This window comes from Zalophus californianus, chromosome 9 (genome assembly GCF_009762305.2).
Source record: "Zalophus californianus isolate mZalCal1 chromosome 9, mZalCal1.pri.v2, whole genome shotgun sequence".
NCBI lineage: Eukaryota > Metazoa > Chordata > Mammalia > Carnivora > Otariidae > Zalophus > Zalophus californianus.
Window position 1 is genome coordinate 61,068,519 of NC_045603.1, and position 11,992 is coordinate 61,080,510.

Here is an 11,992-nt window from a genome sequence, read left to right on the forward strand (position 1 = left end):
CTTGCTGAGGAGGAGTGGGGAACCTGAGAGGCAGGTTTAATTCCTGAGTCAACTCAGAGATGACCCTGATAAAGGGGTCAGCCCTTTCCTCCTCCCCACATTCTCTGTCTGAGGGTTGGAGCTGACAGCCCAGGGGAAACTAGATGGTGGGGGTTAGGGATCAGGGAGGGTCATGGGGGTCAGCAATCCTTCAGGTTTTGTTTCATCATTTAGGATGGAAATTTCCTGCTGGGCCCTGAGGAGGGAGGTATTTAGAATAGCAACTGAGGTGTGAGGGTGGGGGTCTATAGCCCACACAGGGAGGGGACGATGTCCATCATCTTCTGGAGGGATTGAGGGGGACTTCAGAAAGGACTTCCCACAGGTGTGCGTGTGTGTTGGAGGAAGGGAGAGGCCCCTGTGGGGGGGGAGGATGGAAGCAGTAAGATGGGTGAGAGAGAGTGAGTCCTGGGAGGCTCCCCTCAACTCCCTTCACTGCCTGGAGGGCCCAGAGCTGCTGAGTTAGGGAGTGAGGGGCAGAGCTGCCGAGGACCCGAGAGAAAGGAGTGTGGGGCAGAGGGGGACTCCCTCAAGCCCAGCCCTGCTTCTGGCATGTAGGGGGAACCCTGTAAAAGATTTTGAGTTAAACAATTAATGAAAAGGGGGAGCCAGGAGAGGCTGGGGTACCAACAAGCGTGGCTGGGTTGGCTGTGGGAGGCAGGCGGGCTGGTGGGGGCTGCAGCTGGGGTGGGTACAGGACTGAATCTCGAACTCCCTGGGCCCTCCTGCAGCCTTTTCTGGCAAAGGAAGCTCTCCTCCACCAGGGATGCCCTCTCCTACTCTTATGACCTCTTCCCCTTTTGACTCTGGTGCCCTTGGTCTCTCCTCAGGTAGAACCCCGATACCTCGATGCCATCCCCCAGCCTATTACCTCTTTCCAATCTGCTGAGCAGTGGGTGGGCCAAGGGCATGAGCATGGCTCTTGGTGTCCAAAGACCTGGGCTGAAGGTCCCACTGCTGGCTGGGTGATCTTGGGCAAATGTACTTGTCTTGGTGTCCTTGGTAATAAAAATAATAGTTATATCTACTCTAAGAGTTTTCATGAGGATCGAATGAGACAATGTGCCTGATCAAGCTTTGACAACTGAGAAGCCAGTGGATTTCCTCTCTTGTCTGGTTTGCCGCATCTACTCCTTTTCCTCCCAGCCCCCTTACTTTGACCTCACTGCCCTCTAGTCTTCTGTTCCCTGCTCATCACTCTTTCCTTTCGATCTGGGCACAGGGCAGGGGCAGCTACGGCCGAGTCGATGGAAGAGGAGATAAAATGGAAAAGCTGAGTGGCTGATAACCCATCTCAAAATCATCCTGTCCGTGGCCATGTCTCTATCAGTCTCTCTCCCTTTGGCTTTGGACTTCGCAGATCTACTAGCGGTGTCTGGGGGAGCTATCCTGTGAGCAGCTAGGAAAGCAAGGCTATAGCCCGGGAGAGGCAGGGGGAGGGGCTGCAACTCACAGGGCTAAAGCTAGCCTTTACAGCCTTTGCACAAACTGGAAAAAGTCAGCCTCATCCTTGTCTCCGGGGCCAGTGCACCGACCGACCTGCATAGCCGGATGTGGTGGCACTGTCAGGAGCACCCACCTAGAGGATTTGGGGAAAACCCTCAACCCGTGGATGGGATGGCCTATGGAAAGGGATCAGAGCAAAGAAGTGGGCAGGGAGCTAAGGCAAGTAGAGGAGGAAGAGACAGAGGGAAAAGAGAGGGGAAAGGGGAGGAGGCTCAGACTCTTGCCAGTTCCTAGGAAGAGACCACGAGAGAGAGGTCATGAGAGCCAAGGAGAAGGAGTTTCAAGGAAGAGCTGTCCGCGGGGCATATACACAGAGCGATCAAGGAGGCCGAGGACAAGAAGAGCACAGCCAGAAAGTGATGGAGACCGAGGGCAGGCAGTGAAGGGCTGAGGAGTGAGTGGTTAGTGATGAAGTGGAGGCAGAGTGTAGACTTTTGGGGAAGGAAGGGAGAAAAGGGGATGATCTGCTGTTTCAGGTAGCGAGGTTGCTGGAAGGCTTGCTTGGGCTGGCACAGTTTAGCAAGGCTGGTCACTGATCAAACAAGCGGTAATAATAATCAAGTAGCTGGTGCGATGCTAGGCCAAGTCCAGGGAACAATGCAAGCACATAGCAGCTGCTGCAAGGAGATCAGCCACAGCACTAATCTAGCCTGAGAAACACTTCCTGCGGGAAGTGGCATTTAAGCTGAAAGCTGAGAGGTAATATAGGACGAATAGGGGGCAGAGCTGGGACTTGACGTATGTCGCGCCTACATACTCTTGCCTCTTGACCAGCGGGAAGAGGGGACAGAGGCAGAGGAGACTGTGACACGTGCGTGGGATACAAGGCCTACCGACGAGGTGGGAAAGGACGCATGAAGAGTCAGAGCAGATGGTGGTGCTGAGGGTGGCTGAAGGTGCTGAAAATCAAGGAGATAAGGATCTCAAGCAAAAGAGAGGATGGGAAGAGAGCATAGATTTTGGAATCGGACAGACCTGGGTTTGTATCCTGGCTTTGCTGTTTGTCTCCGTGTGATCGCGATCACGTGCGGCGCCCAAGTTAGTGAGCCTAGCAGGTGCTTTTCACGGGTGCTCCCCTGCCTCCTTCTCCTCGGTTCTCCATCAGCAGGGAGTGTAAGCCTTTAGTTTGGTTCAGTTCCACAGAGAGCTGGGAATACAAAGATGAACACAAATAAGTAATAACAATCAAGGAGATCATTATTAGAGGGGACAGATAATTGAAGAAACCAAATACAGTGTGAGAGGTACTATGAAAAGTTCTAAAGTACTGTTGGAGGAGAGAGTGCTTCATCCATTCACCAACTATGTGTAAGGCCCCTGCTAGATACCAGACATGTTCCCGTCTTTGGGGGCACAGTGCAGAAAAGCCAGAGAAGCTTGCTGCTCTCATGCTGTTGAAGGATTGGGGTCGTGGAGGAGGGAATGCTCTGGCAGGGCTTCAGAAAACGAATGAGAACTTGCTAGGGAGACGAGGGGGTCGAGGAGAAGGCTTTCCAGATCCAGCGGGCAGTGTGACCTGTTAGTGTCTAACACAGTCCCCTCCTCTGAGTTTCAGGTCTGTGTCTCTGGCTGGTCACGGGATAGTATCCCCTCTTGGAGCTTTCAAAGTCATCTTAAACTTATTGGATCTGGGGCGCCTGGCTGGCTCAGTCGGTTCAGCATGTGACACTTGATCTCAGGGTTGTGAGTTCGAGCCCCACTTTGGGCATAGAGATTGCCTAAAAACAAATCCAAACCGAAAACACCACAAACTTATAGGATCTCAGGCTGAACCTATGAACTTCCTGCATCTGTTTTTTTTTCCTTCCTGCTTTTTAACAATTCAGATTTTTTTGAGGTATAATTTGCATATGGTAACATTCACTTTTTTTAGGGATGGAATTCCTTGAGTTTTGACAAAGGAATACGGTTGTAAAATGCCACCATAAATCAAGGTATAAAACGTTTTTAATTATCTCAAAATGTCCCATTGTGTTCATTTCTAGTTTATCTCCCTCACCCACCCCCAGCTCTGGCAACAACTGATCTATTCTCTGTGCCTATCAGACATGCCCTATAAATTATATCACACAGCATGCGGCCTCTTGTCTCTGGCTTCTTTCACTTAGCGTAACGTTTTTGTGATTCATCCATGATATTGCACATATCTGTAGTTTCCTCCTTTTTTTTATTTTTTATTTATTTATTTTTTTGACAGAGAGAAACACAGCAAGAGAGGGAACACAAGCAAGGGGAGTGAGAGAGGGAGAAGCGGGCTTCCCGCGGAGCAGGGAGCCCGATGCGGGGCTCGATCCCAGGACCCTGGGATCATGACCTGAGCCGAAGGCAGACGCTTAACACCAAGAGCCACCCAGGTGCCCCTGTAGTTTCCTCCTTTTTATTGCCATAGAGTATTCCACCCTATGGAGGTACCATAATTTGTTTACCCATTCATCAGTACATGGATATTTAACCTGTTTCCAGTTTTTAGAATGAATTATGAACATTGATGTATAGGTCTTTGTGTGGGTATATGTTTTCATTGCTCTTGGATAAAATACCCAGGAATGGAACAAGTAGGTTGTATCTGTATGGGTTTAACTCTGTAAGAAAATGCCAAATTATTTTCTAAAGTAGTTGTACCATTTTACATTCCCACCCATAATGTTTGAGAGTTTCAGTGGCTTTGGATCCTGTACACATTTTGTTATCATCTGTCCTTTTTTTTTTTTTTTTAATTGTAGCTTTCCTGGTGGGTGCATAGTGGTATTTCATTGTGGCTTTAATTTGTCTTTCCTAATGACTGATGATGTTGAGTGTCTGCTCGTGGGTTTCTGTTGCTATCTGTATTTCATCTTTGATGAAGTATGTATTCAAATCTTTCACCATTTAAAATATTACCCATTTAAAATACTGTTTTTTTAAAATTATTAAAATTTGAGAACTTTCTATAGATCTGGATTTACATTCTTCATCATATATGTGATTTACAACTATTTTTCTCTCGGTCTATGGTTTCCTTTCCATTCTCTTGACTTTGCCTTTTGAAGAGAAGTTATTAATTTTGAAGAAGTCCAATTATCAAGTTTTTATTTTATGAATCAAGGTTTGATGCTGTATTTGAGAAGTCTTTTCCTATGTTAAAGTCACAAAGATCTTTCCTGTTTGTTTTTTTTTTCCCAGACGTTTTATGGTTTTAGGTTTTACATTTTGGCCTATGATTCATTTGAGTTAATGTGTTTGGCAAGTATTTTCTCCCACTCTGTGGCCTATCTTTGTATTTTCTTAACAATGTTATTAGAACAATTGAAGTTTTAATTTTGATAAAATTCCATTATCAAGTTTTTCTTGTAAGGTGTGTAATTTTTTGTGTTCAATCTAAGAAATCTTTCCCTAACCCAAGATCACTAAGACTTTTTCTTATATTTTCTTCTAGAAGTTGTATAGTTTTAGATTTTATGTTTTGATTTGATTCTTGCCTATGATGTGAAGTATGGGTTGAAGTTCCTTTTTTTTTTTCCCACAAGGATGTCCAATTGTTTAGCACTATTTGTTGAAAAGATTGTCCTTTCTCCAGTGATTTACCTTGGCACCACTGTGTGAGTCTCTTTCTAGACTCTTATGTTCTATTGATGTATGTATCTGTCGCTCGGCTGAGACCTCACTGTCTTGATTACTGTAACTTTATGGCAAGTCTAGAGGCTAGGTAGTATGAGTACAAATTTTTTCTTCTTCTTGTTTTTTTAAAGATTTTATTTATTTATTTGACAGAGAGAGACATAGCGAGAGAGGGAACATAAGCAGGGGGAGTGGGAGAGGGAGAAGCAGGCTTCCCATGGAGCAGGGAGCCTGATGCGAGGCTCGATCCCAGGACCCTGGGATCATGACCTGAGCCAAAGGCAGATGCTTAACTGACTGAGCCACCCAGGCGCCCCACATATTTCTTCTTCTTTTTCAAAATTGTTTTAGCTATTTTAGGCCCTTTGCCTTTTTGTATAAATTTTTAGAATAATTTTGTCAATTTATTTATTTATTTTTAAAGATTTTTATTTATTTATTTGAGAGAGAGAGAATGAAGAGAAAGAGAGCATGAGAAGGGGGAGAGTGAGAGGGAGAAGCAGACTCCCCACCAAGCAGGGAGCCCGATGCGGGACTCAATTCCGGGACTCCAGGATCATGACCTGAGCTGAAGGCAGTCGCTTAACCAATTGAGCCACGCAGGCGCCCATCAATTTTTATTTAAAAGTTTACTGAGATTTTGATTGGGACTGCATTAAACTTATAGATCAATTCAGAGACAGAATTAGCATTTTAACAATATTGAGTCTTCCAATCTATGAACTTGGTATATCTCTCCAGTCATATAGATCTCCTTCAATTTCTCTTGCTAATGTTTTGTGGTTTTCAGCACAAAAATCTTGCATATATTTTGTTTGATTGGAAGGTATTTTATGTTTAAATCTGATTATAAATGATATTGTGCTTTTTTTTAAGATTTTATTTATTTATTTGACAGAGAGAGACAGCAAGAGAGGGAATACAAGCAGGGGGAGTGGGAGAGGGAGAAGCAGGCTTCCCCCTGAAGCAGGGAGCCTGATGTGGGGCTTGATCCCAGGACCCTGGGATCATGACCTGAGCTGAAGGCAGACGCTTAATGACTGAGTCACCCAGGCGCCCGATACTGTGCTTTCAATTTCAATTTCCGACTGCTCATTGCTAGTATATAGAAATATGACTGATTTTTAAATGTTGATCATTTATCCTGCAGACTTGCTAAATTCTTTTATTAGTTCTAGTGATCTCTTGTATATTCTTTAGGATTTTCTCCATAGACTATCATTTCATTTGCAGATAAAGACAGCTTTATTTCTTCTTTTCTGATCTCTATGACTTTTATTTATTTTTCTTGACTTATTGCCTTTACTAACACCTCCATTACGATGCTGAATAGAAGTGGTGAGAGATAGTATCTGGAACATGTGGTACTCTTGCTTGCCCAGGGCCTTTGTATGTGAAATGCCTTATATCTAAATCATTCTCTTTCCTTACTGCAGCCTTTTCTATTAACTTATCCTTCATATTTCGGTTCAAGTACTGCTTCTTCAGGGAAGTTTCTTTAATTCCTTCAAATGTAGGCCATGTTCTTTTGTAATATATTCTTATAGGATCATGTTTCTTTTATTAAAATAATTTATAGCAGTTTATATTTATATTTTTTCATTAGTGTGATTATTAGGTTGCTATCTTTCTAACTAGATTGTAAGCTCCAGGGGCCATATCTATTTTGCTCATCATTGGGTTTTTAGTGCCTGCACTTATTAGGTGATCAATAGATATTTGTTAAATACATGGGGAGCCAATTGGTAGCAGAAAAATGTAAGAGAAGATGAAGTGGGAAAGGTCAGTGAGGGCCAGGTCAAGGAAGGCCTTGTAGGCCATGAAGAGTTTGCACTTCCCTGGTTCTCAACTTTATTTTGCACCAGGTACACTGGGGAACATGTTATGAATGCAGGTGCCCAAGTGGCACCCCCACTTGCAGAATAATACTCTTTGGTATTGGGGTCTGGGCCTCCATTTATTTTGATTTTGATTTTTTTAAAGATTTATTTATTTCTTTTAGAGAGAGAGAGGGCGTGAGCGGGAGGGGCAGAGGGAGAGGGAGAATCTCAAGCAGATTCCCCGCTGAGCATGGAGCCCAATGTGGAGCTCCATCTCATGACCCGGAGATCACAACCTGACTCAGAACCAAGAGTCGGACGTTTAACGGACTGTGCCACCCAGGCACCCCTGGGCCTCCATTTTTAACAAATTCCCCAGGGATGAACCAAAGGCATCTGGGTACTGTTTCAGGATCTAGAGAGACATTGAATCTTGAAGCAGGAAAGTGTCATAATCATTTTGCTTTTTGGCAAGACTACTCTAGCTGGGTATCTTGGAAAGGTATGAAGGCACAAGATTGGAGATTAGTGCAATCATCTAGATGAGTGATAATGAATGCCTCAATTAAGGGAGGAGAATCAGTGGAAATACAGGGAAGAACATGGATTCAAAGGAAATTTAGAAGTTAGATTTGGCAGGTTTTGGTGTCTAATTGGATGTATGGGGAATGAAGAAGTAAGAATACTAACAATAATAACCAACAATTATTGAGCACCTATGATGTGCCAGGCACAATTCCACATGCTTTATACATATCATGATTTAGCTTCCTAACAACTGTATGAGGCAGATTATAGTACCATTCCCGGGCCTTCAGGTGACTCCTAGCTTTCTCACTTTGGAAGGGGTGATGTCCATCAGATGGGAATTATGAAAGGAAGAGAGGCCAGGAGGGTGGTGTTATATAATCACTTCAGTTTGGAACCTACTCATTTTGAGACGTGGCGAGACCCAAGGTGGTGATTGGAAACACAGTTCTGCAGCTCTCCTGAGAGTCTGGGAGCCATCATCCTGGAAGTGGATGGGATTGACCAGAAGAAAAGAGGTTGAGGCCAAGGCTCTCAGTCTGGCCTCGGTGGATGGATTTCCTGACTGCATGAGCCTCTTGAGTTATATAGGAGATGCTGACAATCTGTGATTGTGCCAAAGGAGTGTGCGTGGCCCACCAAGAAGATAAAGGACTACAGATACAGGTTGTGGGCAGGTAGAAAGGATTCGGGGATGAAGATTGGAGGGGCGCCTGGGTGGCTCAGTCGTTAAGCATCTGCCTTCGGCTCAGGTCATGATCCCAGGGTCCTGGGATCGAGTCCCACATCGGGCTCCCTGCTCAGCGGGAAGCCTGCTTCTCCCTCTCCCTCCCCCCACTCATGCTCCCTCTTTCTCTCTTGCTCACTCTCTCTCTCTCAAATAAATAAATAAAATCTTAAAAAAAAAAAGGAAATTGGAAAGGAATGGCCTGAGGGATAGTAAGAAGTTTAGAAGGAGATGTCAGGAGGCCAAGGAAATAGTCTTTCAAGAAAGATGGAGTGGTCAGTGGTGTCCAGTCCAATATCATAGGTAGATCAGGTAAGAAAAAACTTGAAAAGAGTCCACCAAATTCAGCTATTAGTTGATCGTTAGTTTTTTGTGTTTTTTTTAGATTTTATTTATTTATTTATTTGAGAGAGAGAGAGAGAGAGCACGCAAGTGTGGGGAGCAGGTTGGGGGGAAGATGCAGAGGGAGAGGGAGAGAGAATCTCAAGCAGACTCCCCCAGGAGCGCAGAGCACGACTTGAGGCTCCATCTCATGACCCTGAGATCACCATCTAAGCCAAAACCGAGTCAGAAGCTCAACTGACTGAGCCGCCCAGGTGCCCCTGATCATTAGTGTTTTTTTTTTTTAATACTTTATTTATTTATTTGACAGAGAGAGAGAGAGAAGAGAGAGAGGGAATACAAGCAGAGGGAGTGGGAGAGGGAGAAGCAGACTTCCCGCGGAGCAGGGACCCTGATGCAGGGCTCGATCTCAGGACCCTGGGATCGTGACCTGAGCTGAAGGCAGACGCTTAATGACTGAGTCACCCAGGCGCCTCTGATCGTTAGTGGTTTTAATAATTTCTGTGGCTGGGCGCCTGGGTGGCTCAGTTGGTTGAGCGGCTGCCTTCGGCTCAGGTCATGATCCTGGAGTCCCGGGATCGAGTCCCGCATCGGGCTCCCTGCTCGGCGGGGGGTCTGCTTCTCCCTCTGACCCCCTTCCCCCCTCGTGCTTTCTGTCTCTCATTCTCTCTCTCTCTGAAATAAATAAATAAAATCTTTAAAAAAAAAAAAAATAATTTCTGTGGCTGGTGGCTGGGGTGGGGTAGGTAGTGTGAGGTGAGAATTGAGAATGAATATGACCTCTTCTTTTGAGGAGCTTGGCTGTGGAAAGAGAGGTGTCAAGGGTGGAGGATGATTGCCCCCCCTCCCCTTCCCTCTCTTCTTCCTCCCTTCCTTTTTTTTAAGGAGGAGAGACTTGCACATGGATACAGGAAGAGGGGAGTGGGCATAGCAGGACGGGGAGAGGAGAGGCTTGATGGAGCAAGCTTCCCAGGGGGTAGAGTTGAGAGTGTGGGTGGAAGGCCTGGCCCTGAGCACAGGGAGGGCCACCTCCAAGAAGGAGTTAAGGGTGGGGATGAATACAGATAACAGGCGAGGGGGGCATTAAGGAGGTGGTGCCAGCCACGGAAGCCCCTTCAGGCACCAGGAGTTTATGAGTCTGGTCCCTGGGAGAGGGGCAGGTCTGATGACGTGTCTTTGCAGCTGAGGAGACACCCTCTTCTGCTCTGAAGACGCCACTGTCTTTTCCTTAGCCTGGGACACCCTCCTTCTGTTCTGCCTTGTCCTCCTCCAGGAAGCCTTCCGGATTGACACCCTCACTCCGCCCCTCCCCGTGGCTGGCTCAGCTCCCCATTCCTTCCTCGCCCCAGCACAGAGGCCAAGCGCTCCCCCCTGGTTCAGTGTCCGTCTGTCTGTGCCTGGCCTCCGGAGAGAGAGCACCCAGAACGGGGAGGGGAGGGGAGGGAACGAGAACGCGTGTGATTCTGTAAAATGGGTGGCTTCTCCCTCAGGCCTGCCCCTCCCCGGCTCTCAGGATGAGCTCCGGCTGGCCACAAGGGGGTGCTTGGCCGGAGAAGGCCTGGCTGCCATGGTCTGGGCATCCGGCCCAGTCGGCTGGCAGGCAGCCGGGGTCCCACTCTGGCTGCGACTTTGCCCCCCACACCGATGGCCCCCAGCCTCCGTTGCCATGGCTGTGCTTTAGTTTGGGAGTAAACAGAGCTCTTCCTCCTCCCCCTGTCCAGCTTACTGACACGCAAGTGTCTCTCCAGGGCTGGGCTGGAATTCCAAGTGTGCAGGTACCCCCGCCCCCATCTTGGGAAGGCACAAGGTGGTGAGTCACCGAATTTAGGTCTCTTTCCACCCTCTCACTGTTATCTGGCTGCCCCCACTGCTCCCCTCCCTGCCCAGCCTATGTCCTGCTAGAATTGGGGAGGGATGAAGATAAAGGCTGGGGCTCATTTGGTCTATCAAACGGGGTGGTGGGGTGTAGGGAGGAGCCTTCCCATCCTGGATTACCTCCTTGGGGCTGTTTCTGGGCTGTGGAGGACTTCCCAAGGCCTATCCATCCCTGGTATCAATGAGAATAATCACAGCCTCTTTTCTCCCTTATCTTCAGGATCCTGGGGGCTCAGGGCGAAGGAGAGGAGAAGATAGGAAAAAAGGAATGTGGGAGAGAGGAAATAGGGGTCAGAGGGCAGACGACAACTCACGACGACTCATCGGGCTAGAATAGAATCAGAGAACCATGCATTCCTTCCTTCTGTGAGTCGAACGAATTTCCGTGCTGGCTATTGAGCAAAACAGAAACGTGTAAGACAGGGGCCTGCTTTTGAGCCTGCACTTGGTGCTGGTGTGAGGCCCTGGACTTGGAATTTGGAGACCCCGTTTGGAGCCCCAATTACTAGTTGCTGGGCAAGTTACGGTAATAATACTAAACCCTCAAGGTCATTGTGAGGACCGAATGAGGCAAATATGGGAGACTGCTTCAGTAGCCAATGCTCAAGCCACGTTAGATGCCTGTGGATCAGGTTTACAATTAGGGAGGTGCTCAGGCAAGGGTGACCCAGCCCAGGGGCATAACCAAGGCTCGTTTTGGGGGTCTCTGTGGGAGTGGTGACTTCCAGCAGTGGTGACTGGGGCAGGCTGTGTGGGCAGGTACCTGGTGTGTGATTTTCATTCAGTAAATGTTTGCAGAATGAATGGGGTGTGTTGGAGCCAGGGCCCGCAGGAGGGGTAAGATTTCAGCAGGTGCAGGTGACAGGAAGGTGCTGTGGGAGAAAGGGCACGGCCCTGGGGCTGGGGCAGGGAGGCAGCTAAGTGCCAGCCAGGGAAGGCTCAGCTCAGCTAGAGGAGGAGTTTGACCTTTATTCTGAAGGCAAAGGGAGTCTCTGAGCTGGGAAGTGACAGGATCAAAGTGGTGTTTATGGAAGATCAGTCTGGCTGGGCCTGGCCAGAGGACATCTTGGAGCAAAGTGACTGGGGGAGATGGAGGGGGGCAGGGCCAGAAGGCCAGCGGGAGGATGTGTACGCGTCTAGGAGCTTCAGAGCGGGTGATGATGTCAGCTCCCCTCCACTCTGCAGACCCGCCCGCACGTCTCCAGGGCCCCTCTCACCTGCCTGCAAGAAGGAGGAAGGAACATCGCAGGGAGGAAGAGAATTTCTCAGGGACACAGAGAGCAAGGCAACACTTCCTCCTGCCTCCTCCTTCCTCCGAGGGACTGGGAGCCCAGCTCAGGGTATAGGGGTGGAAGGGAAGACCAGGACTGGAGCTAGGACCTGGGTCCTTTACTTTTCTGGGTCCTGCTCCTGTCCTCTAAGAGGAAGTGTGAGTTGACGTGGTTTTTAAAGCTAGGGAGGGGAGTTTGGGTGGCTCAGTCGGTTAAGCGTCTGACTTGATTTTGGCTCAGGTCATGATCTCAGGGTCCTGGAATCGAGCCCCGCCTTAGGCTCTGGG

The 11,992-nt window shown here is 47.9% G+C and overlaps 1 long non-coding RNA gene across 1 annotated transcript; it reads right to left on the minus strand.

Annotated features, from left to right (window-relative positions):
* Positions 1-914: 914 nt before the first annotated feature.
* Positions 915-11,731, minus strand: LOC118357340. The gene is made up of 3 exons (XR_004820287.1): positions 11,652-11,731; positions 2,521-2,692; positions 915-1,037 (listed from the first exon to the last, which is right to left on the minus strand). It is a non-coding gene; the product is annotated as an uncharacterized LOC118357340 (long non-coding RNA).
* Between the last annotated feature and the right edge of the window lie 261 nt (positions 11,732-11,992).